Source organism: Lissotriton helveticus, chromosome 11 (assembly GCF_964261635.1).
Source record: "Lissotriton helveticus chromosome 11, aLisHel1.1, whole genome shotgun sequence".
NCBI classification, from domain to species: Eukaryota; Metazoa; Chordata; class Amphibia; order Caudata; family Salamandridae; genus Lissotriton; species Lissotriton helveticus.
Genome location: NC_136072.1, coordinates 1100606370 through 1100633839, shown reverse-complemented (window position 1 = coordinate 1100633839; position 27470 = coordinate 1100606370).

Genomic DNA, 27470 nt, shown 5'->3' with positions numbered 1-27470 from the left:
GTTGGTTTGTTTAACCAGAATAGGGTCAGGAATAGGGGGATCGATCCAGAACCTATAGGAATACATCACAACTTAAGTATTCAGTGTGCATGTAATTTTGGCCGGCTCTCTTGTGACGGCCTGTCAGACATGTGCACTTTAAACCTCTCCGACCTGAGCTGCCATAGATAGCTGAATGGAGCAGGCACAATCCCCCAGTGCCTGAGGGAGAGTCGAGCCAGCAAGCTCCATCCAATCCTAGTGCTTCTCTCTGGCTGCTTAACATTATCAGCAGCATGAGAGCAGTGTCTGGAGAGGTGAAAGGTGTTGGCTCTGAAACCAGGTGCTCTCTGCAGGACTGAAGCACACCGGGAAGAAGAGGACAGGAGGAGGTGAGCCATGGGTAAGTACGTATTCATTTTTACGTTTATGGCCCACTGACAGGCACTGTGAGAAACTCGCACTGCCTTCAGGCTCACCTCCAGAGCTCTCAGTCATGGTCCGCTATGAACACTTTATAACAATACCCTAAAGGCATTGACAATGTCTCAGTGCCTGTCAGTGGGTCAATATGAAAGATTTTTTTGACCCACCACTAATGCCTACCACCAGCCACCACTGGAAAAGAGTCAGTTAATGTGCCAATGATCATGATTTTGCTGTAACAATTTGAGTACACTAAAGTAATCCATGACCCAAATTTTGTATTTTGCATTGTCTTTCTCTAGCAACCCTAGTTCCATCACGAATTAAGAAGGACCGTATACAGATCTTAATGTCCTCCCATCACATACTTATTGAGGGAAATATTTTTTCCAGGGATTGCCAATTCTGGTAATGATACCTAAACGTTTCGCAGGGGGCCTTGGTTTTGAGTACATTTAGTTGTCACAATCCTTCCTACTAAGTGGTATCTCAGCTATGGTACCAACTGTAATGAGGTCATGATCTGAGAAGAAAACTGGAATCAGTGTTGTACATTGTTCCAGTGTTATTATTTGTTGGGATCAGTCTTGTTCGCTCCAGCCAACCACTCCATGCTTTCCCTCCAGTTTCTTTGTTGCAGATTCCAACACTAGGGGTTAGGTGTGTTCATTGTTGGGTGAAGGGGGAAGTGATTTTGTGTAGATGCTTGGTGGGGTTAATAGATGAGCTACATGACATTAGGATGTGTTAGGGCGCATGGTATCAAATTCCAAAAAAGAAGAGGTTGTGATCTTTGAAATGAGTTGTGAGCATATTGCAGGCATACATTATTAGAGATTAAGACAAACATACATGCTACTTAGAGACTGTTGTTATCAGTAAGAAGAGACATGTGACAGAGTAAAGGAAGAAGAGAACCATTTAAAAGAAAAAGTAGAAGTGTCAATCAGACATTTTATGTAAAGATCATTTTTTCATACTGGATTTTAGGAGTAAATGAAATTCTGCAAAGACTGAAGCAGATGTCTACTGATGTTCATTCTCAAATTTGGCTCGCAATATTAATTACAAAGTAAAGTGGGATCACTTTAGGACTCCTCTGGTTTGCCATGGCACAACATGGAGGATGACGAAAGCTTCCTCTGACAGTGGAAGTGTATTGGCTGCATTACTGTAGGAGGAGATCCAGACACTAGGGTGAAGGGACTGCCATTAAAAAATGATTAGGCTTCCTGAAGCAATGTCCTTTATTAGATAGTAGGGGTGAGGGATGGAGATGCAGATCCTCTAATGCAAGGTGAAGGGGGCTCTTTATGTAAGGCACAGCCTTTTTTAGGTTTTGCCTAGCAATGCGTACGAAGTACGCATGCGCTAGCAAAACCTCTTGAGTTCTATGTCGGGTGATGACCCGCCTCTGTCTATCATTGGCTAGCTCCATAAATGGAGGCTAGCCATTGGGAGACATAGGCTGTCAATCGCGCTTTCTCTTGAAAACGCGATTCGGGGGCGTTTCTGGTGCTTTTTTTAAGCCCCGCCCCTTTGTCCCGGGCCGCGCTGCGATTGGCTGCCGGCCCGGGACACCCCCGTGACGTCATTCCCGGGCCGCGCTGTGATTGGCTGCCGGCCCGGGACACCCCCGTGACGTCAGCCAATCACAGCACGGCCCGGGACCTGGCTTGTTGTTTCTGTATTTCGTTTTGTTGATTACACGTTAGCGTTCTCTCTCCCTGAGGGCACACAATTGACCGTATCTAGGGAAACTGACTCCTTGTAACTCTGACATCACACTGCATTCCTTCATAATGGTTGCTACCGAGAGTTATCACGTAAAAGAGTATTACATATACAACCTACACCCTTGTTCTTAATAAAATTCACAGTCTATGAACATTTTAACATTAAATAAGATTTGTACAGATATTACAACACTATACTACTAACATTTAAAAAATACTTTTTACGTGACCTTTCTTAGATATTTAGTCCTATTAAGGAACGAAAGCGCAAGGCGTTGCATTTCCACGAGAAACCATCTTCAGCATAATTTCGAAAGGTTTCCACAAATTAGAACACACTTCTGTAGGCGGAAATGTTAAAATAAAAGCAAATTGATTCTCCCTCTCTTCTACTTAAAATATTAAAATTTTAGACTTTTTTTGCCCCGTTCAAGTCGCAACTTTCTCAAAACATAACAGGTACATCTACATTTCTTACGTAAGATGCTCCCGTATCCAAAACATTTTATTCCTGAAGACTGCGCGTGGGCGGGGTCGTCTGCTGAGTGACGTTCAAACCACAGTCAGGCAATCCGTCCCTGGCGTAAACTACCCTATATGGTTCCAATTCAGAGACACTTATTTTGCCTGACCCTAACATGGATGTCACGCCGACATTTGACCACGCCTCTTCTCACGACCGCCTCCTCAGCCAGTGACAGGGGCCTGTATCGCGAGAAGACGCGAGAGGCAGCTGGTAGCAGAGGAGCAACAGCAGAAAGTGAGGGGTCGGACAGGACCCCCAGAGCCGCCGCTGCCATGGCGGCTCTGCTCCCCGTGGACAAGAGAGCCACTGCCGCCCAGCTCAAAGCAGAGCTCACACGGGGCGCTTCGGGAGCTGCTGGACTCTCTGCTGGGCGGCCGCCGGCTGCGGGACAGGAGGACGTGCTGGAGTGGTGCCGCTGCCTTGTAGCTGGCAGAGATAGTTTTGAGGCGTTCTGCCGGAGCGTGAGAGCCTACGACAGCGCTGCGCTCTGCGGCCTGGACCGCCAACTTTGTGGCGTACCGGTGCCGGACTTGCGGCATCTCTCCCTGCATGTCCCTGTGCGCGGAGTGCTTCCACCAGGGCGAGCATGCCGGACACGACTTCAACATGTTCCGCAGCCAGGCAGGAGGCGCCTGTGACTGCAGAGACAGCAACGTCATGCGGGAGAGTGGGTGAGTGTCTACAGTCTAGCATTGTGCAGAATAGCCTAGAGCCTGCTCACTTGCGGCCAACACGTCCTGCACACACACCTGCGCTACCACCTTCTGCCTTTATTTGGCAATCCTATAACCTTTAGTGACAGCCTCTACTGTTTGTCAGTCTCTCCTGGTTGTCAGTGACTGCTTACAATGCTACTACTGTTAGGGGTTGGAATCCATCAAGGTTCTAATTTTACCACCTTTCTTCAAATCTGTTTAGACCCCGGTCATGAGCTGAGCAGAATGTAATTCCCATATGGAATTCTGTTCTGTTCAACATGAGTGAGCCTTCGTTCACATACCTGCTTTGTCAATCACATCACACTATCTGTGCATTTGTGCACACACTGGAATCAAGGCAACCTGCTGACAGCTGGAATTAAGGACGCCACGGAAAGTAAGGAGTTAATTAAAATTATTTTACCCTGAGTGAGCCTTTTGCGTGAGTGTTTGACTGCTCGACTGCTCGTGAGTGTTTAACTGCTTTTGTGTGCGTTTATGTGTGTATAAGAAAGAGAAAGAATCTGGACACTTGTAGAGGGTATTTTGAGGGAAGTGTGTGGGTTTCTTTGTAGGTGCATGTGTGCTAGTGCTTCTGTGGGTGTGCGACATGCGAGAATTTGAGTATTGAGCCCAATGCAAATAAATAACAGGGTGGAATCAAGAAGCTGCACTAATGAAACAAGTATTGGCAAATCCATTAGGTGTGGCCTTCGCTAAGATGGTGCAGCCGTTCATTTAAAAGTATTGTAATCATATGGCCAAAAAGGATACATGCCTCCAGTATGTGGTAACCATAAGCTAGCAAGAATACATTTAAATACAAAAACGGGTTTACCTTTTGCATATCACTTAACAGTCACTGTGCTCTCTATCAGTCAGGTGACTTAGAATTGGTTTAGGTTCAATTTTCATATTTAATACACTGCACACAAAAGTATGATTTTTATTAGTGCAAAGAAAAGCTACTATTGACTCTTCAGTACTATAACCTAAAGCCCTATTTTAAGCAGCGCAACAACTGTATTTTTTTTAAATAAAAAGTGAAAAGAAAAAAAACATTGCCAGATTAAAGTATTGGCCCACCGCCTGACATTGAAGTGCACTTTTTAAGGCCAATTTGCCCATGTGATCAGAAAAAATGCTGTCTCTCAAAGTGCTAATAGACCACTGACTTTCATGAGCTGACCCTTTACCAATGCTCTATGTTGTGGTGAGTGGAAGCAGAATGTGAATGATTGTTGAACAGACCTGTGGATGGAGAGGGTTGAGTAATAGCCCCTCTACATAAGTATGTATTTTCATTTATACATGTAATTTGATTCCTTAAGGCTCATGAGATAGCTAAAGCTGTCTGACCAGGCCTAAAAATAAAAATTGGTTAGCTGGGGTTCATTTTCAGGAAGGAGCTAAAGAAGGACATATATGTGACATTTCTTGCTGCTGTTATTGTTTTCTTGAGTTAAGGTGATAGAGGATTATGGGCCCTTGTGTGTGTGTGTGTGTGTGTGTGTGTGTGTGTGAGTGTGTGAGTGTGTGTGTGTGTGTGTGTGTGTGTGTGTGTGTGTGTGTGTGTGTGTGTGTGTGTGTGCGTGTGTGTGTGTGTGTGTGTACGCGCGCGCGCGCGCTGGGGGAAAATAGGGCGCAAAGGTGGCAATGAATAGAATCTTGCATGGCTGCGTTAAAGGGGATCACAAGGCTATAAGGTAAGGATCTTGTGCTCTGTATAGTACACATCTCTAAGATGAGCAATGGATGTATTTGGTATTTTTTCCAAGACCTATCCAGCTAGCAGGGAGACTTGCAGATTCTGTCAGTTGTATCCAATTCGTTCTTTTCTTAGGCTGTCGGTTCTGTGGACAACACACCCCTGTTGAATCATTAACCTGAAAAACAAGCATTTACAATGCAACGGTTTCGCCTTTGGAAAAGTTTGAGCTATTGGCATTGTAAATGACAAAATTTGTATTTATGTGTTGGTTTTGAAAACAGATAAATAAATGGCATTGTCCTTTACATTGCCAATAGCTCTAACTTTTCCAAAGGCGAAACCGTTGCATTGTAAATGCTTGTTTCTTTCTTGATTGCACTTTTAGATTCACTGATGGCAGGGATTTGCTGAAGCCTCACACCTTTTTGTGCCTCTGTTGTGGGTGCTCCAGGCCAGAGACTAACCTACTGTAAGGGACTTTATTACACATAGACTATGTCTGGAAAGCAGTCAAGCAAGGACAACTGACAGGAGAACCAACATACATTAGTTCTTGATTTGTAGCTTAATTGTTACTGTAGAATAGTGGTTCTTGCCCCGTGGTACGGTGGTCCCTGGGGGGTCCATGACGCCAACTCACGGGGTAGGTGACTACTTACAAAATTAAATAATATTAACAGATTATTAACGTGTCTATAAAAAAAAGAAGCAAAATGTATTACAGAATTTTTTTTAATGTAATGTGAAGGAATTTGAAACTGGAGGCTTTAGTTTGTACCCTCAAATTGATTGATTCGTAGGAGCAGCATTAGTGGACCAAACTAAATATAGTATGGATAATGAGTGTTTAGCTGAATTTAGAAACATTCCAACATTCCTATTAAAATGTTTATTTTTTGTTTGTTTGGACCTTAATAAAATGTTTCAGCATTCGTGTAATTGTTTGATGACTACTTGTTTCTGTATCTTTTGTGTATTGTTTTGTGGTTCAAATCATCAACATTTTTAGACTGGAGTGCCCAGCTTACAAAATTGATTAAGTAGGGGTGCCCAGATTCCAATACCGATTCAATGGGGGTCCCTGGGTTTCAGTAATGATTAAGTGGTGGTCCTCAGCTGTCAAAAAAACATGAATATAGAATATACAATGAGGAACTTGTTACACAAAGCACAAGGCACAATTCTTTCAAAGCTTCAAACAACTTGTGCATTGTGATGCTTGTTGCATTCTTGGCCTTCCCCGATAAACCCACACCACACCCTACTTCAGGAAACTCCACTGGCTCTCCGTACAGAAGAGATGCCAATTCAAGCTGCTGACCCACGCACACTAGGCTCTACACAACCAAGGACCCACATACATTAACCATCGGCTGAACTTCCACTAACCATCAAGAAGACTACGCTCCGCTTCCCTATGATTTGTCCATAGAGCCCACATTTATTGAAGCAGAAGTGGAGAACGCTCCTTCTTCCACATCACAGCAAAGACCTGGAACAGCCTCCCCACGGACCTCTGGGCCATGATCTCACTTCTAGAAATCTGAATGGCCCTCAAGAACTGGCTGTTTGAATAAGCCTTCAGGGCCTAAATGCACCAGGATACCCTATTGGGTGATTAGCCACTTTTTATAAATCCTGATTGATTGATGCTTGCCATCAAATCGGCAGAGATCCACAAACAAATACTCCAGCAAAATTTTAAAAAGACGGATATATATATAATATATATATATATATATATATATATATATATATATCATACCACAGTTTGCCTCCAAACAAAGACGCCACACACGAAGGGTTCCGGCACTCAACACCGCAGGTAGCAATACTCGCAGAGAGATGTAGCTTTCCCAGTAGCCATACGCGTTTCGAGCATTGCGCTCTTGATCACTGGCTGGCTTGAAAACAGGAGGCAAATAGTAAGAACATGTGATTTTATTCAGTAGCAAGCTCCGCCCCAGTGGGCGTCAACTGTGGCATTCTGGTAAATGTAGTCAAAAATATGCCACAACAACTTGCAAAAGTTCATTCACCAAGTGGATTTGCCGCCTCCCTTCAAAGAAAATGTCATCCCCAGTCGGGTGAGAAATTCTGCCACCTCTCATGCAGGCTTGCAAGTACATCCCTGTAGTGTAGGCCCCCATCGTTCGTACGAGTGCTTGCGTCTTCAAGCACTCAGGACCCGCTTCATGGAGCAGTGGGGCTTCTTTAGCGGCCGGGCAGGCCGCAATATAACATACCACAGTTTGCCTCCAAACAAAGACGCCACACACGAAGGGTTCCGGCACTCAACACCGCAGGTAGCAATACTCGCAGAGAGATGTAGCTTTCCCAGTAGCCATACGCGTTTCGAGCATTGCGCTCTTGATCACTGGCTGGCTTGAAAACAGGAGGCAAATAGTAAGAACATGTGATTTTATTGAGTAGCAAGCTCCGCTCCAGTGGGCGTCAACTGTGGCATTCTGGTAAATGTAGTCAAAAATATGCCACAACAACTTGCAAAAGTTCATTCACCAAGTGGATTTGCCGCCTCCCTTCAAAGAAAATGTCATCCCCAGTCGGGTGAGAAATTCTGCCACCTCTCATGCAGGCTTGCAAGTACATCCCTGTAGTGTAGGCCCCCATCGTTCGTACGAGTGCTTGCGTCTTCAAGCACTCAGGACCCGCTTCATGGAGCAGTGGGGCTTCTTTAGCGGCCGGGCAGGCCGCAATATAACATACCACAGTTTGCCTCCAAACAAAGACGCCACACACGAAGGGTTCCGGCACTCAACACCGCAGGTAGCAATACTCGCAGAGATGTAGCTTTCCCAGTAGCCATACGCGTTTCGAGCATTGCGCTCTTGATCACTGGCTGGCTTGAAAACAGGAGGCAAATAGTAAGAACATGTGATTTTATTGAGTAGCAAGCTCCGCCATCACCAGTCTATACACGTGTATAGCTCATGGCGATGGACTTAAAGCTATGGCCAGCTTTTTGGAAAAACGTCCTATAAGATTTTATGAGCATAATAAAATGTTGATGGAATTCATGATGTTCAGCCTGAATAACAACATATTCTTATTTGGCAAGCAATTGTATAAACAAATGTCCGGAGTCGCGATGGGTGCCTGCTCCGCCCCCAGCTTTGCGAACCTTTTCGTAGGGTGGTGGGAGGAGCAGGTAGCCTGGAGCAAGAAATATCTAGAGTGGGACAGCCGAATAATAAGGTGGTATCGTTATATAGACGACTTGTTCATCATTTTAGAATGTCCTGTGGACACAGCCAACAGTTTTGTAGATGCCTTAAATGACAATGACATCAATTTAAAGTTCTCTGGACAAATCAGCCAAACTTCGGTTAATTATCTTGACCTTACTATCTACATTGATAGTTGTGGTTGCATGCAGACGAAATTGTTCAGGAAAGAGACGGCGGGCAATTCTACGCTATTTGCCACTAGTAGTCACCCCCGTCAATTAATTGATAGCATCCCTTATGGGGAGTTATTAAGAATACGCAGAAACAATTCCAATGATGGTGATTTTGACAAAGCAGCCCATGCTAGCATGCTCAGGTTCAAAATAAGGGGCTATAGTGACAGTGTATTATCCAAGGCCTATGAACAAGTTAAGCTAACGAGACGCAAAGAGCTACTCAAGTCCAAAAAGAAGGTTAAATCCAATAATGGCAGTGTTCCTCTCATTACTACTTTTTCGCAAAATGCAGGCCAAATTAAGCAAATACTAAGAAAAAACTGGAATATCTTATTGTCTGAGAACACCATCAAAACAGACTTACCATCGAATCCCCTTATAACATTTAGAAAGGCTAGATCGTTAATTATTATTATTAAAAAAAAAACATTTATAACGCGCACTATCACCATCGGTTTCTTGGCGCTCTAAGGGATCCTTAGTTTCCAGTCACTACTCTGCTCCCCAAAAGACCCCCAATCTGCCCATACTCAATGGTTTTTATCCTTGTGGTCGCTGTAAGGCCTGTAAATATAGTAAGCGGACGCTTACTTATAAGATACCAGGTGTCACCATTCCCAAAAGGATAAGTAAATTTTTGACATGCTCTACACCCTACGCCATTTATTGCCTCACATGCCCGTGCGGCCTGAACTACATCGGCAGCACCACCAATGCAGTGAAACTCAGGGTATTAGAGCACATGCGTGCGATCGCTAAAAAAGATGATGCCTATCCTGTGGCTAGGCATTTTGCCAAAATGCACAAAAGTAACAGGGATCTGTTAGCATATACTTGCATTGATAGTGTACCTTTGAGTATCAGAGGGGGAGATCGTCTGCTCAAACTCAGACGATTAGAATCTAGATACATAATAGATTTACAGAGCAAGCACACTAACGGCCTTAACATGCATGAAGAATTGTCAGTTCATTTAGGCTGACTGGCGAGATATCACTTTCAGTACATTCTGTATATTTGACTTAACCCTCGTATTTCCATGACTGTACCTTTCCTTTCCTCATCCGTTTTTCATTAGAATATGTTAGTATGAATTTTGATATTGTGTGTCTTACATATTCTTTTAATGTTTTTATACTAACGGTATTTTGATGTAGTTCGTAACCAATGTTTCACTCAATGAATCTTCATATATGTGCCCATCCAGGGCGTGATAGCATTGTGGTTTGTTACCATACCGACTAGTGTAGTAATTTTGCTATATGCACTTTAAAGACTGGTACGGGGATGCAGATCAGATGGTATTTTACCACATTAGCCCCGTTCTTGGCAAACTGCTATTTAGCATTACGAGGTATATTTAGTTCTAATCACACGCCCATTCTGGGCATTATTATCTTCATTTTACATTATTGTGTATGTGACTGTGCACTCTCGATTCACGGGGGACATGGATTTGGTCAAAAGGCATCATTTGATTGATTTATTCGTATATTTTACATACTTATGTTTGCAAATGCACTAATTTTGTTGAAATGTAATTCAACTGCCTGCAAATGCCATGTATTGAACACCGTTCCATAATGGCGGCCATGTATACACCACACAGTCCTACGTTGCTTTCATTAATTTGCTTTCATTGAGTTGCATGTTGTCTTTTTAAATCGACGCACGCCTCGGCTCTCTGCACAACTTGACAAAGCCCCAAGGCGAAACGCGTAGTTGCTGTTGGTTCTTTCATTAAATCTTTGTGGAACCTCCCCTGTGTGTGCTACTTTCCTTGAGGATTGATTTTCCTGGGATTTTGGAGCGTATTTAAGACTCGGGCACCCCCCCGTTTTTGTGTGCACCCACTCGTGTGTGCAACTAGTTGGTGTTTTGAAGCTTTTCATATATATATATATATATATATATATATATATATATATATATATATATATATATATATATATATATATATATATATATATATTTTTAGTTCCAAAAGTGCTCCATTTTACTGGGGGCCCCCAACTCTGCAGGGCGGGCTCTGTGGCAGGAACGGAGAATCCTGTTACTAAAACAAACGAAGAGATTCAGAGCCCAACTCCGACTTCTTTGGCAAGCAGACTTTATTCGTCACAAGCAGAGCAGCTTCACAACACTCAATCATTTCCCAACCGGTTTCGGCTTCTTAGCCTTGTTCACAGGTGAGTGTCTTTAATAAATTCCTTAGTGGTCACATGACCCATAGCGGTTCCTACGGGCCCCAGAATGCACCAAAATAATGTTCATCAATCCCAAAATGGGTGTCTCTCCATGGTGCATAATCGTAACTTTCATGAAAAGCATAGTGCACTTTGCTGCCCTGCATGAAAAATATGCGCTTGACAATGCAGTGCATTGCGTGGGCGCGAGTATAGTTAGCAGAACTAACTATAACAGAGAAATGTATATGGTTTTGTACGAGTGAAATGCCCAGCTAACTAGAACACTCCTGAAACCTATGTTTTTTTCCGTGCATTTCTAAGGTTTTTTAAATGCTAATTTCTAACTATAACGTGCCCAAAACCTAGGGTTTTTTTCTGTGAATTTCAAAGGTTTTTTAAATGCTAATTTCTAACTATAACGTGCCTGAAACCTACATACACTAGGGAACACTATCCGTTGGGGTACCCTGTGATTAGCATGACCTCCTCTGTAAGGCCCTAGTACATAATAGGGCAGAGGATTAAAACTATCTCTTAAAATGCGCTACGGGACGCGTTTGCACAGTGGTGAAGGGAGGGGGGCCTGTGGTGACATGTGTGCACAAACACTGTGGCCATTTTAAGATTGGAGATTAAGTCCCCTTGAATCCAGACAGTCCCTGGGGTCCAACTAGCCAACCAGGTACCACCAGTAAGCGCCACAGAGCTGGGTTACAGAGAGGTGCAAAAAGGGGCGTGGTCTGGCCCACCTCTCTGCAATGCAGCTCTGTGGCGCTTACTGGAGGTACCTGGTGGGGCTGTTGGCCCCCAGGGACCCTCAGAATTGAAGAGGAATGAATTTCACAATTTAAAACGCACCGTAGGACATGTTTGCTCACATGTCACCTCAGGCACCTCCCCTCCCTCCACCACTGTGCAAACGTGCCCCGTGTCGCGTTTTAAGTTAAGAGATTAAGTCCCCTTGAATCCTGAGGGTCCCTGGGGTCCAACCAGCCCACGAGGTACCTCCAGTAAGCACCACAGAGCCCCCCAGGGACCCTCAGTGTTCAAGGGGAATTAATTCCCCAATTTACAACGCACCAGGGGGGCGCGTTTGCACAGTGATGAAGGGAGGGGACGGGGCCTGAGGTGACAAGTGTGCAAACACGCCCTGTGGCGCGTTTTAAGTTGGGGAATTAATTGCTCTACAATCCTGAGGGTCCCTGGGGGCCAACTAGCCCACCAGGTACATCCAGTAAGGGCCACTCGGCCGGATTATTGCACCAAGCGTGAATTCAGCCCATTTTTTTAAGAAAAAAAAGATTTTTTGGGCCCTGAGCAGGTCTAGGGGGTCAGAGTGTTTCTACCTGTTGTATATTGTATTTTCTTGCAGTGCTATGTTCCTTTCCCCATTAAGTCCTATTTGGAATGTGTGTGTGCATTCTAGGTTTACTTGACCAGAATGTTCCAGACTGGGCAGTTAGAGCATGGCTGGCTGGTGAGGTGGCCGATGTTCCCTGCTCTGCTGATTAAAGCTGCAAACAAAAGAGGTGCCTTGTGTCAGCCTACGTTATTATTTACTACATTTGGCGACGATCCCGGTTGACGATCCCAGAAGCTGGCCAGACGAGGTGAATACACGAGCACAAAGGAAGCAAGGGAGAGAGCAGTAAACGGCGTGAAACAACATGAGCCTACCTCGCCGAAGGACGAATCCGTGTTGTGCGGCAATATGAGGCGTCGTTTGGTGTCCGATACCTAGGGAAAGGTATTTTGGGCAAATCCCCATCCGTTGACGTCTTCGGCAAACTGTTGGTGAGCTCGAGTGTCCTCGCGTGACTGCTGGCGTTCCTGAGGAAGGTTCCTTGGTAACTTTGTGGCGTATTCCGATGCCTGTGTGTGGTTGTGACGTGGCGTTTGAGGAAAGTCCTTTAGCAACTGCGTTACGTTTTCTGACGCCGGCGTGTGTTTGTGACGTGACATTGGATTTCTTTTCCTCATGTTTGGCTGCGCGTCCTCACGGCTTGTGTCATACTGAAGCTCATTGAGCTAGTGTGTCGTCAGCTTTATTGTGCCACATCGAGCAACGCTGTTGATGTCAGGTGCGCTGGACTACGAGGGCATCTTGAAGGTGGTCACAGCGGACGGTCATACGAGCGCGTTTTCTATGACACGCTCATCTTGTCAGAAGCCTTTGGATCAGTAAGTGAGGAGCTCACTGGTGGGGTTCACCGAAGTGTTGGTTCCCTCTGCCATCACAGTTCCTTGTCAAGGATTATTCGCGCTGAGACTCTTGGGATTCCACAAATCAATATTGTAACTCTATATGTGACACATGCTAGTTAGGTTATACTGTTACATGGTGTTTTGGGGGTGTTTTCAAAGGTGTCACGTTTAAAGGGGTGATTTGTGTTGCTTGTTTTCCACGATGGCTCAGCAGGTAGTGGTAGCTCTGCCTCCGCAGTTCTTGAGTAAGCCTGGTACGCCATCTATTTCGTGGGAGGACTGGATAAAAATGTTTGATAATTATATTGAAGCGTTGGATGGTCAAGATTTCGCGGCGAAACGAAAAAAAAGCGTTATTGTTAAGTGCTTTGGGGAAGGAGGGCTAAAGAGTATTACAAAATCTGCCTCAAGCGCTGCAACCTGGACAATCATCTGTTGACGAATATAAAGAGGCTGTCACGAGACTGGAAATAAGGTTTGCCAAGGAGGAGAACTTGGTCATGAATAGGTATAAGTTCTATATAAACAAGCAAAGAGGAGAGGAGTCTATAGATGATTTTGTTGGACGCCTTCGTGAGCTGTCAGTTAAATGTAACTTTGGGCAGATGACTGATGAGTTGATACGTGATCAACTCATCGTGCAGTGTAATAATAGGAAAATTCAGGAGAGGTTGTGGGCAGCCAAGAACCCTCCGCTGAAATTAGCCATTGATTTGGCAAAAGTAGTAGAGGAATCTGAGAGGTGTATGAGGGAATTGTAAAAATTTAACTCTCAGAGTCAGATATCGGCGGTGTCTGAACTTGTGTTGGATGATGAAATCCATGCTGAAGATGATAGTGTGGCGGCAATCAAGAGTAAGAGTAAGAATGTGCAAAATAATTTGTTTTCTAACAGAACGCCTGGGAAAATGTTATGTATGAAGTGTGGGAGCAATACACATACTTCTGAGGTGAGATTTTGTTATGCAAACAACAAAGAATGCCTCAGTTGTGGTCAAATAGGTCAATTTTCAAGAATGTGTCGCAACAAGTTAAAGTCAAAAATTGCTGTGATTGAGGATGAACCTGCAGATGTCAAGAGAGATAGGAACAAGGTTTTGGTGGTTGAAGACTCAATTCCGGATGTTGTCACTTTTACCGAATTGAGAGAGAACAGGCCCAAAGCCAATTTTGTGATTGATGGTCACACTGTTAGTCTCATGGTAGATACTGGATCGAGGTATACCATCATACCTGAGGATATGTGTGTGGGGTGATGTTCCTTTCAATGATGTTGACATATGTCCCACGAGCTACCAGGGTGATACCATTGATTTAATAGGATGTTTTGACTTTGACATAATTTTTAAGAACAGGTCTACACATGGTAGGGTTTATGTCTCAGTGGATGGTCCACCCATTTTGGGATGGATCCATCAGTATGACCTCCCTATTATGGTCAATCCCAGGGAGGCGGTACAGGTCATGGTTGTTGATGAGTACCCTGTTGAAGACATTGTCAATGGTGAGAAACGAGTTTTTAGGGAGGAGTTGGGTGAGTTAAATGGATATGTCCATAAAATTCGGATCAAAAGTAACTCTGTACCTGTTTAACACAAAGTAAGGAGGATACCCCTTGCTGTTAAGGATGAAGTGAAAGGAGTATTAGATGAGATGTTGCAGGGCGGTATTATTGAGCCTGTTGAAGCGTCACCATGGATTTCTCCGGTGGTCATCACCCAGAAGGCTGATAAAAAGATCAGGTTCTGTGTGGACCTGAGATCTTTAAATAGGTGTGGGGTTGCGGATGTGTTTCCTCTTCCCAATGTTGGGGAGTTGGTGTCAACTCTGAATGGTGCGAAGTTCTTTAGCAAGCTGGACTTGAAAAGCGCGTACCATCAGGTTCGTCTGCATGAGGAGTCTAAACATCTAACGGCGTTTATAACAAGTGAAGGCACTTTTCAATTCACCAGGCTTCCCTTTGGGTTGATATCGGCTGCCAGTGTGTTTCAGCGCATGGTCACGGAGTTGTTTAAGGGCGTTGATAAAATTGTTTTCTTTCAAGATGACATACTGATTTTTGGTGACACTGTTGCTGAGCATAATCAAATTTTGAAATTGGTTCTGAATAGGATTGGGGAGGCAGGTTTAACTCTGCGGAAGGATAAGTGTTCGTTTTTGGTGCAAGAAATAGATTACCTAGGTTATGAGATATCTTCAGAGGGAGTTAGACCAAAGAAAAATCTTTTAGAAGCAATACAGTTGGCCCCATGTCCTTCTAACAAGGATCAATTGCGTTCCTTTATGGGATTGATGGAGTTTTATGCGAAGTTTATTAGAAATTTTTCAGACAAGACTGCTACGTTGAGGGCTTTGCTTAAAAAGGGAGTAAGATTTGTGTGGGATGATGCTCACTCTATCTGCTTTAACGCCATTAAGAAGGTGTTGTGTGAGGGGGGTGTCCTGGCGCCTTTTGATAGCAAATGCCTGTCAATTGTAATGGTTGATGCTAGTTGTTTGAGTCTTGAGGCTGTTCTTTTGCAAAGGCATGTGCACCAAATTTGGTGTAATTCCGTTCAGCAGTTTGGGTTGTAGCCGTGTCTAAACTTTCCTACGGGAATTAACACGGAGAAAACACGTTTTGGGACCCCCTTTTTCTTGGCCCGCTTGCCGAATCACCCCGAAACTTTCAAGATTGGAGCTGACCGGAGCGCCCCACTAGTTTTGAAAATTTTGCGAAGATTCATCAACCGGGGCCAAAGTTATTCGAAAAAGAAAAAACGGTTTTGAATAGAAACAGGGTCCTAACTATAACTACCTACTGGCGACCGCCAGTAGGTAAGATACTTAATACACACACACATATATTGTTACATAAATGATGAAAACATTTTTTTTAATATTAAAATATTAGACACAACATTCTTAACTATTTCTGATCCATATTCTCTTCCATGATATATTTGATACAATATTTTGTTTGCTGTATATAAGTATAGGAACACAATATTTTTGTTAACACCATCTTTGACATGATATTAGTGTCCCTCCATATTTCTGTTCACGATATTCAGTCAGACAACCCAGGCAGCAAATTGCTGCTGGACCATCACAAAAGCAGTACCACACTCTTACAATTTCTTTTGCCTTATTGACTGATCTAAGTGGCATCAGACTTCTTTGATCGGTCAATAAAAAGTATAAGAAAAAGACTGCATCATTCTGTACGCACTTGCATGTGTAATGACGCATGCACTTGCCTGCAGAATGATGTGACCAGCAACAGCACTGCGTCATTGCACCATTTTTTTTACAATAAAAAGCACTGCCAAAAAGAATTCCTTGTTACCAATGCTGCTCAGCCTTGATAAAAAAGCATAAGCAAAGCCAATAGGTCCCAAAGGTGAGACCTTCTGGCTTTACCAATGCTTGATTCCCAGTTCTGGTAGACAGGAGGGCATGGCTAGCAGAGTGATGTCCATGCCAGAAGTGATAGGCACCTACAAGGGATATGGAGAAGAATCTTGGTCCGAAGTCAGCATTGGTGGAACTCCCAGATTTAATGGTGGAGAAAAACATGGTTAAACCCTACTTATGCTTCACCAGATGTGAACCCAGACAAGCCATGGTCAGCTGTCTTCTCGTCTTGTTCTTTGAAACCAGTGGCGTGGTTCATGTTATATAAAACCACAGGAACATGTAGGTACTTCTAAATCTCAAGAGGAAAGCAAATGTTGTCATATTTTCATATGTTGTGTCAAATTCGGGTCTTATGTAATGCATACATGTATTTCCATACTAATGCCATTTACAGCTAAAAAGCCCAATTTTGGCTTCTTTAGTCATATGATAGCCACCGGTAGTGATGTATTTCTGGGCACATAACAAAGTCAGGAGCTTGGCAGGCCTGCATGTGAACAGGAAGGCTTGTGACAGGTCGGTGTCTCTTCAATATCAGGAGGAGCAGAGTCAGTATTAGGCAGATGCGACCTGATGTGTGACTAACTGTGCCCTCATACTGCCCAAATTTCCTGAAACACTAGCCTATTGGGGAATGTTCACACTTGACTGTAGACAGGCCCACCTCTGTATATGTCCCTTATCAATATTACAGTATTGTATCACCAAAATATTTGGATATATCAATTGAGAAAAAAATGGTTTCAGCTATATTTTGAAACATTGATGCAGTATGATTATCAACCATGCTTCTATGCAAAGGCCCCACAGGTGGCTTCCTGACACTCCCAAGCCAACAGCATCTTGCTGTAGCCCTACTTTAAACCATATCCCAAACTGCACTCATTTAAAAGATTGTTCTCCTGGAAGATTTTCTAAATTTGCTTCCTTCTTTCCATCCTTCTGTTAGTCTTTTGTTCTTTTTTTCCCTTCTCTCAATCCATCTGTCTTTTTACATATTTCTTTGCTTTCTTCTTTCTTTACCTCTTTATTCCTGTAATTTATCATCCATCCATCAATCTTTATCAACCCATCCTTCTATCTTTATTCTCTTTTCCTCCCTTAGTCCATCCTCACTATTACTTATACCGCATAGACGATGCGCTCTTGAACACAGATGAAAATCATCCATCTATCATTCTTTACCAATCCACCCTTCCATATCCATTCTCTTTTCCTCCCTTAATTCATCCCTTAGTTCATCCTCACTATTCCTTACTCCTCATAGACAATGCACTATTGACCACAGATAAAGATCATCTATACATCATTCTTTACCAATCCACCATTCCATATCCATTCTCTTTTCCTCCTTTAGTTCATCCTCACTATTCCTTACACATTTTAGGCAACGTGCTCTTGAACACAGATGACTGATACTGCTTCACTTCTCAGCTGCTTTCAACACAGTCAACCATCCCACCCTCATATGTACCCTCGAGTCTCGAACTCTGTCCTTCACTGGTTCTCCTTCTACCTTTCCAATCAATATGAGTTTGTTCACATGAGCACCTCCAGATCAGTCACAAAAAATCCCTATCACCTGCATAGTCCCCCAGGGTTCCATACTGTCTCATGTCATATTCAATCTCTACATGGAGCTGTTTAGTGTCCTACTTACAGATAACAGCATCACGATTGTTATGAAATGTTATGTTAAAAGTGCTTATTAAGCACACGTTCACCAAACGGTTTCATGGCGCTGAGGACAAAAGGGGAGGCGGCATCGACAGGACATTGGCTTACGCATAGGCTCGAGAAAACAACATGGTCTTGAGTAGTTTTCTGAACTGGACATAGGAGGACGTAGACCTCAGTTCCATAGGAGGTGAATTCCAGAATTGTGGGCTAGGACCACAAAGCTGAGACCCCTGTGGTTTTTTAAGTGGCCTTGTCATGAGTGATGTAATATGTGACTTCATCAGCAGTGCATTGTGTGGGCGCGAGTATAGTTAGCAGAACTAACTATAACAGAGGAATTTATATGGTTTTGTATGAGTGAAATGCCCAGCTAACTAGAACACTCCTGAAACCTATGGTTTTTTCAGTGCATTTCTAAGGTTTTTTAAATGCTAATTTCTAACTATAACGTGCCCAAAACCTAGGGGTTTTTTCAGTGAATTTCAAAGGTTTTTTAAATGCTAATTTCTAACTATAACGTGCCTGAAACCTATGGTTTTTTTCAGTGAATTTCAAAGGTTTTTCAAATGCTAGTTTCTAACTATGCCTACAGAGGTAGGACATGTGAAGAAAGAAGAAACAACGCACAGAAAGAAGCAAAAGAAATGCAGAAAGAAGCAACAGAAGTCCACAAAGACGAAGAAAAGTGTAGGAAGAAGCAAGACATGTGCAGAAAGAACCAATAGAGGAGCAGAAAGAGGCCTTGTTCCAAAATCATCCTGGGCCCACAACTTTTTCAGATGGGTACTGGTGGTAACTGACTCTGACTAACCAGTCCTAGAGCCAGGGCTATGCTAAAAGATACTTAGAATACAGTGAAAACACCTACATACACTAGGGAACACTATGCGTTGGGATACCCTGTGATTAGCATGACCTCCTCTGTAAGGCCCTAGTACATAATAGGGCAGAGGATAAAAACTATCTCTTAAAATGCGCTACGGGACGCGTTTGCACAGTGGTGAAGGGAGGGGGGCCTGAGGTGACATGTGTGCACACACACACTGTGGCCATTTTAAGATTGAAGATTAAGTCCCCTTGAATCCAGACAGTCCCTGGGGTCCAACTAGCCAACCAGGTACCACCAGTAAGCACCACAGAGCTGGGTTACATAGAGGTGCAAAAAGGGGCGTGGTCTGGCCCAGCTCTCTGCAATGCAGCTCTGTGGCCCTTACTGGAGGTACCTGGTGGGGCTGTTGCCCCCCAGGGACCCTCAGAAGTGAAGAGGAATGAATTTCACAATTTAAAACGCACCGTAGGACATGTTTGCTCACATGTCACCTCAGGCCCCTCCCCCTCCCTCCACCACTGTGCAAACGTGCCCCGTGTCGCGTTTTAAGTTGGGAGATTAAGTCCCCTTGAATCCTGAGGGTCCCTGGGGTCCAACCAGCCCACGAGGTACCTCCAGTAAGCACCACAGAGCCCCCCAGGGACCCTCAGTGTTCAAGGGGAATTAATTCCCCAATTTACAATGCACCAGGGGGGCGCGTTTGCACAGTGATGAAGGGAGGGGACAGGGCCTGAGGTGACAAGTGTGCAAACACGCCCTGTGGCGCGTTTTAAGTTGGGGAATTAATTGCTCTACAATCCTGAGGGTCCCTGGGGGCCAACTAGCCCACCAGGTACATCCAGTAAGGGCCACTCGGCCGGATTATTGCACCGAGCGTGAATTCAGACCATTTGTTTAACAAAAAAAAAGCTTTTTTGGGCCCTGAGCAGGCCTAGGGGGTCAGGGTGTTTCTACCTGTTGTATATTGTATTTTCTTGCAGTGCTATGTTCCTTTCCCTTTTAAGTCCTATTTGGAATGTGTGTGTGCATTCTAGGTTTACTTGACCAGCATGTTCCAGACTGGGCAGTTAGAGTCTGGCTGGCTGGTGAGGTGGCCGATGTTCCCTGCTCTGCTGATTAAAGCTGCAAACAAAAGAGGTGCCTTGTGTCAGCCTACGTTATTACTTACTACATTTGGCGACGATCCCGGTAGCTGGCCAGGCGAGGTGAATACACAAGCACAAAGGAAGCAAGGGAGAGAGCAGTAAACGGCGTGAAACAACATGAACCTACCTCGCCGAAGGACGAATCCGTGTCGTGCGGCAATATGAGGCGTCGTTCGGTGTCCGATACCTAGGGAAAGGTATTTTGGGCAAATCCCCAACCGTTGATGTCATCGGCAAACTGTTGGTGAGCTCGAGTGTCCTCGCGTGACTGCTGGCGTTCCTGAGGAAGGTTCCTTGGCAACTTCGTGGCGTATTCCGACGCCTGTGTGTGGTTGTGACGTGGCGTTTGAGGAAAGTCCTTTAGCAACTGCGTTACGTTTTCTGACGCCGGCGTGTGTTTGCGACGTGACATTGGATTTCTTTTCCTCATGTTTGGCTGCGCGTCCTCACGGCTTGTGTCATACTGAAGGTCATTGAGCTAGTGTGTCGTCAGCTTTATTGTGCCATATCGAGCAACGCTGTTGTTGTCAGGTGCGCTGGACTACGAGGGCATCTTGAAGGTGGTCACAGCGGACGGTCATACGAGCGCGTTTTCTATGACACGCTCATCTTGTCAGAAGCCTTTGGATCAGTAAGTGAGGAGCTCACTGGTGGGGTTCACCGGAGTGTTGGTTCCCTCTGCCATCACAGTTCCTTGTCAAGGATCATTCGCGCTGAGACTCTTGGGATTCCACAAATCAATATTGTAACACATGCTAGTTAGGTTATACTGTTACATGGTGTTTTGGGGGTGTTTTCAAAGGTGTCATGTTTAAGGGGGTGATTTGTGTTGCTTGTTTTCCACGATGGCTCAGCAGGTAGTGGTAGCTCTGCCTCCGCAGTTCTTGAGTAAGCCTGGTACGCCATCTATTTCGTGGGAGGACTGGATAAAAATGTTTGATAATTATATTGAAGCGTTGGATGGGCAAGATTTCGCGGCGAAACGAAAAAAAGCGTTATTGTTAAGTGCTTTGGGGAAGGAGGGCTAAAGAGTATTTCAATATCGGCCTCAAGCGCTGCAACCTGGACAATCATCTGTTGATGAATATAAAGAGGCTGTCACGAGACTGGAAATAAGGTTTGCCAAGGAGGAGAACTTGGTTATGAATAGGTATAAGTTCTATATGAACAAGCAAAGAGGAGAGGAGTCTATAGATGATTTTGTTGGACGCCTTCGTGAGCTGTCAGTTAAATGTAACTTTGGGCAGATGACTGATGAGTTGATACGTGATCAACTCATCGTGAAGTGTAATAATAGGAAAATTCAGGAGAGGTTGTGGGCAGCCAAGCCATTGATTTGGCAAAGGTAGTAGAGGAATCTGAGAGGTGTATGAGGGAATTGTAAAAATGTAACTCTCAGAGTCAGATATCGGCAGTGTCTGAACGGGTGTTGGATGATGAAATCCATGCTGAAGATGATAGTGTGGCGGCAATCAAGAGTAAGAGTAAGAATGTGCAAAATAATTTTTTTTCTAACAGAACGCCTGGGAAAATGTTATGTATGAAGTGTGGGAGCAATACACATATTTCTGAGGCGAGATTTTGTTATGCAAACAACAAAGAATGCCTCAGTTGTGGTCAAATAGGTCAATTTTCAAGAATGTGTCGCAACAAGTTAAAGTCAAAAATTGCTGTGATTGAGGATGAACCTGCAGATGTCAAGAGAGATAGGAACAAGGTTTTGGAGGTTGAAGACTCAATTCCGGATGTTGTCACTTTTACCGAATTGAGAGAGAACAGGCCCAAAGCCGATTTTGTGATTGATGGTCACACTGTTAGTCTCATGGTAGATACTGGATCGAGGTATACCATCATACCTGAGGATATGTGTTTGGGGTGATGTTCCTTTGAATGATGTTGACATATGTCCCACGAGCTACCAGGGTGATACCATTGATTTAATAGGATGTTTTGACTCTGACATAATTTTTAAGAACAGGTCTACACATGGTAGGGTTTATGTCTCAGTGGATGGTCCACCCATTTTGGGATGGATCCATCAGTATGACCTCCACATTATGGTCAATCCCAGGGAGGCGGTACAGGTCATGGTTGTTGATGAGTACCCTGTTGAAGACATTGTCAATGGTGAGAAACGAGTTTTTAGGGAGGAGTTGGGTGAGTTAAAAGGATATGTCCATAAAATTCGGATCAAAAGTAACTCTGTACCTGTTTAACACAAAGTAAGGAGGATACCCCTTGCTGTTAAGGATGAAGTGAAAGGAGTATTAGATGAGATGTTGCAGGGCGGTATTATTGAGCCTGTTGAAGCGTCACCATGGATTTCTCCAGTGGTCATCACCCAGAAGGCTGATAAAAAGATCAGGTTCTGTGTGGACCTGAGATCTTTAAATAGGTGTGTGGTTGCGGATGTGTTTCCTCTTCCCAATGTTGGGGAGTTGGTGTCAACTCTGAATGGTGCGAAGTTCTTTAGCAAGCTGGACTTGAAAAGCGCGTACCATCAGGTTCGTCTGCATGAGGAGTCTAAACATCTAACGGCGTTTATAACAAGTGAAGGCACTTTTCAATTCACCAGGCTTCCCTTTGGGTTGATATCGGCTGCCAGTGTGTTTCAGCGCATGGTCACGGAGTTGTTTAAGGGCGTTGAGAAAGTTGTTTTCTTTCAAGACGACATACTGATTTTTGGTGACACTGTTGCTGAGCATAATCAAATTTTGCCTCTGAATAGGATTGGGGAGGCAGGTTTAACTCTGCGGAAGGATAAGTGTTCGTTTTTGGTGCAAGAAATAGATTACTTAGGTTATGAGATATCTTCAGAGGGAGCTAGACCAAAGAAAGATCTTTTAGAAGCAATACAGTTGGCCCCATGTCCTTCTAACAAGGATCAATTGCGTTCCTTTATGGGATTGATTGAGTTTTTTGCGAAGTTTATTAGAAATTTTTCAGACAAGACTGCTACGTTGAGGGCTTTGCTTAAAAAGGGAGTATGATTGCTGTGCGCTATATAAGCTCAACTACATTTACATTTACATTTGTGTGGGATGATGCTCACTCTATCTGCTTTAACGCCATTAAGAAGGTGTTGTGTGAGGCGGGTGTCCTGGCGCCTTTTGATAGCAAATGCCTGTCAATTGTAATGGTTGATGCTAGTTGTTTGGGTCTTGAGGCTGTTCTTTTGCAAAGGCATGTGCACCAAATTTGGTGTAATTCCGTTCAGCAGTTTGGGCTGTAGCCGTGTCTAAACTTTCCTACGGGAATTAACACGGAGAAAACACGTTTTGGGACCCCCTTTTTCTTGGCCCGCTTGCCGAATCACCCCGAAACTTTCAAGATTGGAGCTGACCGGAGCGCCCCACTAGTTTTGAAAATTTTGCAAAGATTCATCAACCGGGGCCAAAGTTATTCGAAAAAGAAAAAACGCTTTTGAAAAGAAACAGGGTCCTAACTATAACTACCTACTGGCGACCGCCAGTAGGTAAGATACTTAATACACACACACATATATTGTTACATAAATGATGAAAACATTTTTTTTAATATTAAAATATTAGACACAACATTCCTAACTATTTCTGATCAATATTCTCTTCCACGATATTTTTGATACAATATTTTGTTTGCTGTCATTATAAGTATAGGAACACAATATTTTTGTTAACACCATCTTTGACATGATATTAGTGTCCCTCCATATTTCTGTTCACGATATTCAGTCAGACAACCCAGGCAGCAAATTGCTGCTGGACCATCACAAAAGCAGTACCACACTCTTACAATTTTTTTTGCCTTATTGACTGATCTAAGTGGCATCAGACATCTTTGATCGGTCAATAAAAAGTATAAGAAAATGACTGCATCATTCTGTACGCACTTGCATGTGTAATGACGCATGCACTTGCCTGCAGAATGATGTGACCAGCAACAGCACTGCGTCATTGCACCATTTTTTTTACAATAAAAAGCACTGCCAAAAAAAATTGCTTGTTACCAATGCTGCTCAGCCTTGATAAAAAGCATAAGCAAAGCCAGTAGGTCCCAAAGGTGAGACCTTCTGGCTTTACCAATGCTTGATTCCCAGTTCTGGTAGACAGGAGGGCATGGCTAGCAGAGTGATGTCCATGCCAGAAGTGATAGGCACCTACAAGTGATATGGAGAAGAATCCTGGTCCGAAGTCAGCATTGGTGGAACTCCCAGATTTAATGGTGGAGAAAAGCATGGTTAAACCCTACTTATGCTTCACCAGATGTGAACCCAAACAAGCCATGGTGAGCTGTCTTCTCGACTTGTTCTTTTAAACCAGTGGCCTGGTTCATGTTATATAAAACCACAGGAACATGTAGGTACTTCTAAATCTCAAGAGGAAAGCAAATGTTGTCATATTTTCTTATGTTGTGTCAAATTCGGGTCTTATGTAATGCTTACATGTATTTCCATACTAATGCCATTTACAGCTAAAAAGCCCAATTTTGGCTTCTTTAGTCATATGATAGCCACCGGTAGTGATGTATTTCTGGGCACATAACAAAGTCAGGAGCTTGGCAGGCCTGCATGTGAACAGGAAGGCTTGTGACAGGTCGGTGTCTCTTCAATATCAGGAGAAGCAGAGTCAGTATTAGGCAGATGCGACCTGATGTGTGACTAACTGTGCCCTCATACTGCCCACATTTCCTGAAACACTAGCCTATTGGGGAATGTTCACACTTGACTGTAGACAGGCCCACCTCTGTATATGTCCCTTATCAATATTACAGTATTGTATCACCAAAATATTTGGATATATCAATTGAGAAACAAAGGGTATCAGCTATATTTTGAAACATTGATGCAGTATGATTATCAACCATGCTTCTATGCAAAGGCCCCACAGGTGGCTTCCTGACACTCCCAAGCCAGCAGCATCTTGCTGTAGCCCTACTTTAAACCATATCCCAAACTGCACTAATTTAGAAGATTGTTCTCCTGGAAGATTTTCTAAATTTGCTTCCTTCTTTCCATCCTTCTGTTAGTCTTTTGTTCTTTTTTTCCCTTCTCTCAATCCATCTGTCTTTTTACATATTTCTTTGCTTTCTTCTTTCTTTACCTCTTTATTCCTGTAATTTATCATCCATCCATCAATCTTTATCAACCCATCCTTCTATCTTTATTCTCTTTTCCTCCCTTAGTCCATCCTCACTATTCCTTATACCGCATAGACGATGCGCTCTTGAACACAGATGAAAATCATCCATCTATCATTCTTTACCAATCCACCCTTCCATATCCATTCTCTTTTCCTCCCTTAATTCATCCCTTAGTTCATCCTCACTATTCCTTACTCCTCATAGACAATGCACTATTGACCACAGATAAAGATCATCTATACATCATTCTTTACCAATCCACCATTCCATATCCATTCTCTTTTCCTCCTTTAGTTCATCCTCACGATTCCTTACCCATTTTAGACAACGTGCTCTTGAACACAGATGACTGATACTGCTTCACTTCTCAGCTGCTTTCAACACAGTCAACCATCCCACCCTCATATGTACCCTCGAGTCTCGAACTCTGTCCTTCACTGGTTCTCCTTCTACCTTTCCAATCAATATGAGTTTGTTCACATGAGCACCTCCAGATCAGTCACAAAAAATCCCTATCACCTGCATAGTCCCCCAGGGTTTCATACTGTCTCATGTCATATTCAATCTCTACATGGAGCTGTTTAGTGTCCTACTTACAGATAACAGCATCACGATTGTTATGAAATGTTATGTTAAAAGTGGCAAAGTGAGCAAGGGACTCACATCTGAGCATACCCTGCCAACTTATGGCGAACAAAGTGGTACAAAAGTGGGTGGTGATGGACGGAGCATCTGAACCAATCAAACACTCACACCCAGTCAACAGATCTGGGTTTAATCCATCACCGTTCTTTAGCCCACTCTGCCACTGGATTCAAGCAAGCTGGGCTGAAGACGGCTGAGATGCCAGAAACCGGTCCTCGGAAGCTTGTTTCCGGTCCAGGGAAGGCATGGCTTGGCAGTTCCGGCTGGACTGTTCCCATGAGGCACAGGGTCAGACTGATTTGCATATGGCCATGTCTGAACTGGGGTGGCAGAGTGGGCTAAAGAACGGTGATGAATTAAACCCAGATCTGTTGACTGGGTGTGAGAGTTTGATTGGTTCAGATGCTCCGTCCATCACCACCCCCTTTTGAGTGCTCCTGAGCTGCGTTTCCCTCTCAGTGTGACACTAAATATTGGCTCTCAGTAAATCACATAAGCTGCATTGCTCTGGCTCTGCCAAGGACCTGCCCATCTAGGTGCAGTGAGGTGCTATATGTGCCAGATCCCAGCAACCAAGCCCTCTGAGAGATTCACAGGAAACAATGGGCTGATCTTAATCTCCCATTGGCATGCATTGCATGAATGGGGTTAAAAGGACCGAGCCATATAACTAAAAAGAAAAAAAAAGACAAGCAAAGTTTTAGGGCGACCTTCATAAAGAGAGTTGGCAAATATTTTCTCTATCATTTTACAAAAAGAAACAGGTTGGAACTGGCAGTGAATGCCTCGTGGAACAAGAGATGTGTATTTAGCAGGAGGCAGTCTTTGCTGGGAGTTGTGAACATTGCACAACGTGAGGTACAACTCAGGGCAACTGCAGTGGGAGGAGGATGCGACTTAGAAACATATTTCCAGGTCCTGTTTAGGTGAATCACAAAAGCAGAACCTAGGGGGAAGTGTGTGTGTGTTTGCCATGTGCTACACAGCAATGAAGCACTGCACATGATGGGGTTTTGCTGTGGGTGGTGCAGAAGAAGGGGGTAAAAGGAAAGGGGAGAGGAGGGGTTCAGACACAGACCACGAGGTCCACTGGCTGCAGATGTAGCCAATGCTGCTTAATGGGGTGAGCCTGAACTCAACTCCAGTGCCCGCTGGTGCTGCAGAGCCCCGGAATCATGTTTCACCAGCAGTGCCCTGCAGGTGCTGTAGACCCCAAGAATCATCTTTCTACAGGTGTGCCCTGCAGGTGCTGCGGAGCCCGGAAGCATCTTGACCTGGCAGTGCCCCGCAGGGGCTGCGAAGACCCAGAATCATCTTTCTCCAGAAGCATTTGATATGCAATAGGTCTTGCATTTGGGGGAGGTTGAGCTATTGACATTGTAAATGACAATGCCTTTCTTTTATGTTTTAACCCCTTTAGCGCGGCGTAGAATCCGCTGAGGTGCGGACATTTCCGTGCGCAGCTCTATGGAGGTAGTGCTTGTGACGGCCGTTGGCCGACGCACGCAACGAACGGGTTAAAAACATAAATAAAATCAATTATCATTTACAATGCCAATAGCTCAAACTCGCGTAAATGCGAGACCTATTGCATTGCAGATGCTTGTTGTGTTTCCTGTCATCAGTTCTTGGTCCCCACTGTACCTGCAGCATCTTGTTTCCTCCCCGCAGGCCCCAGAGTGAGCTTTCTCGCAGCAGTCCTGGCCAATCAGCATTTTCTTGCGTTTGTAGGGGGTCTCCTTCTTAGTTCTGTCCTA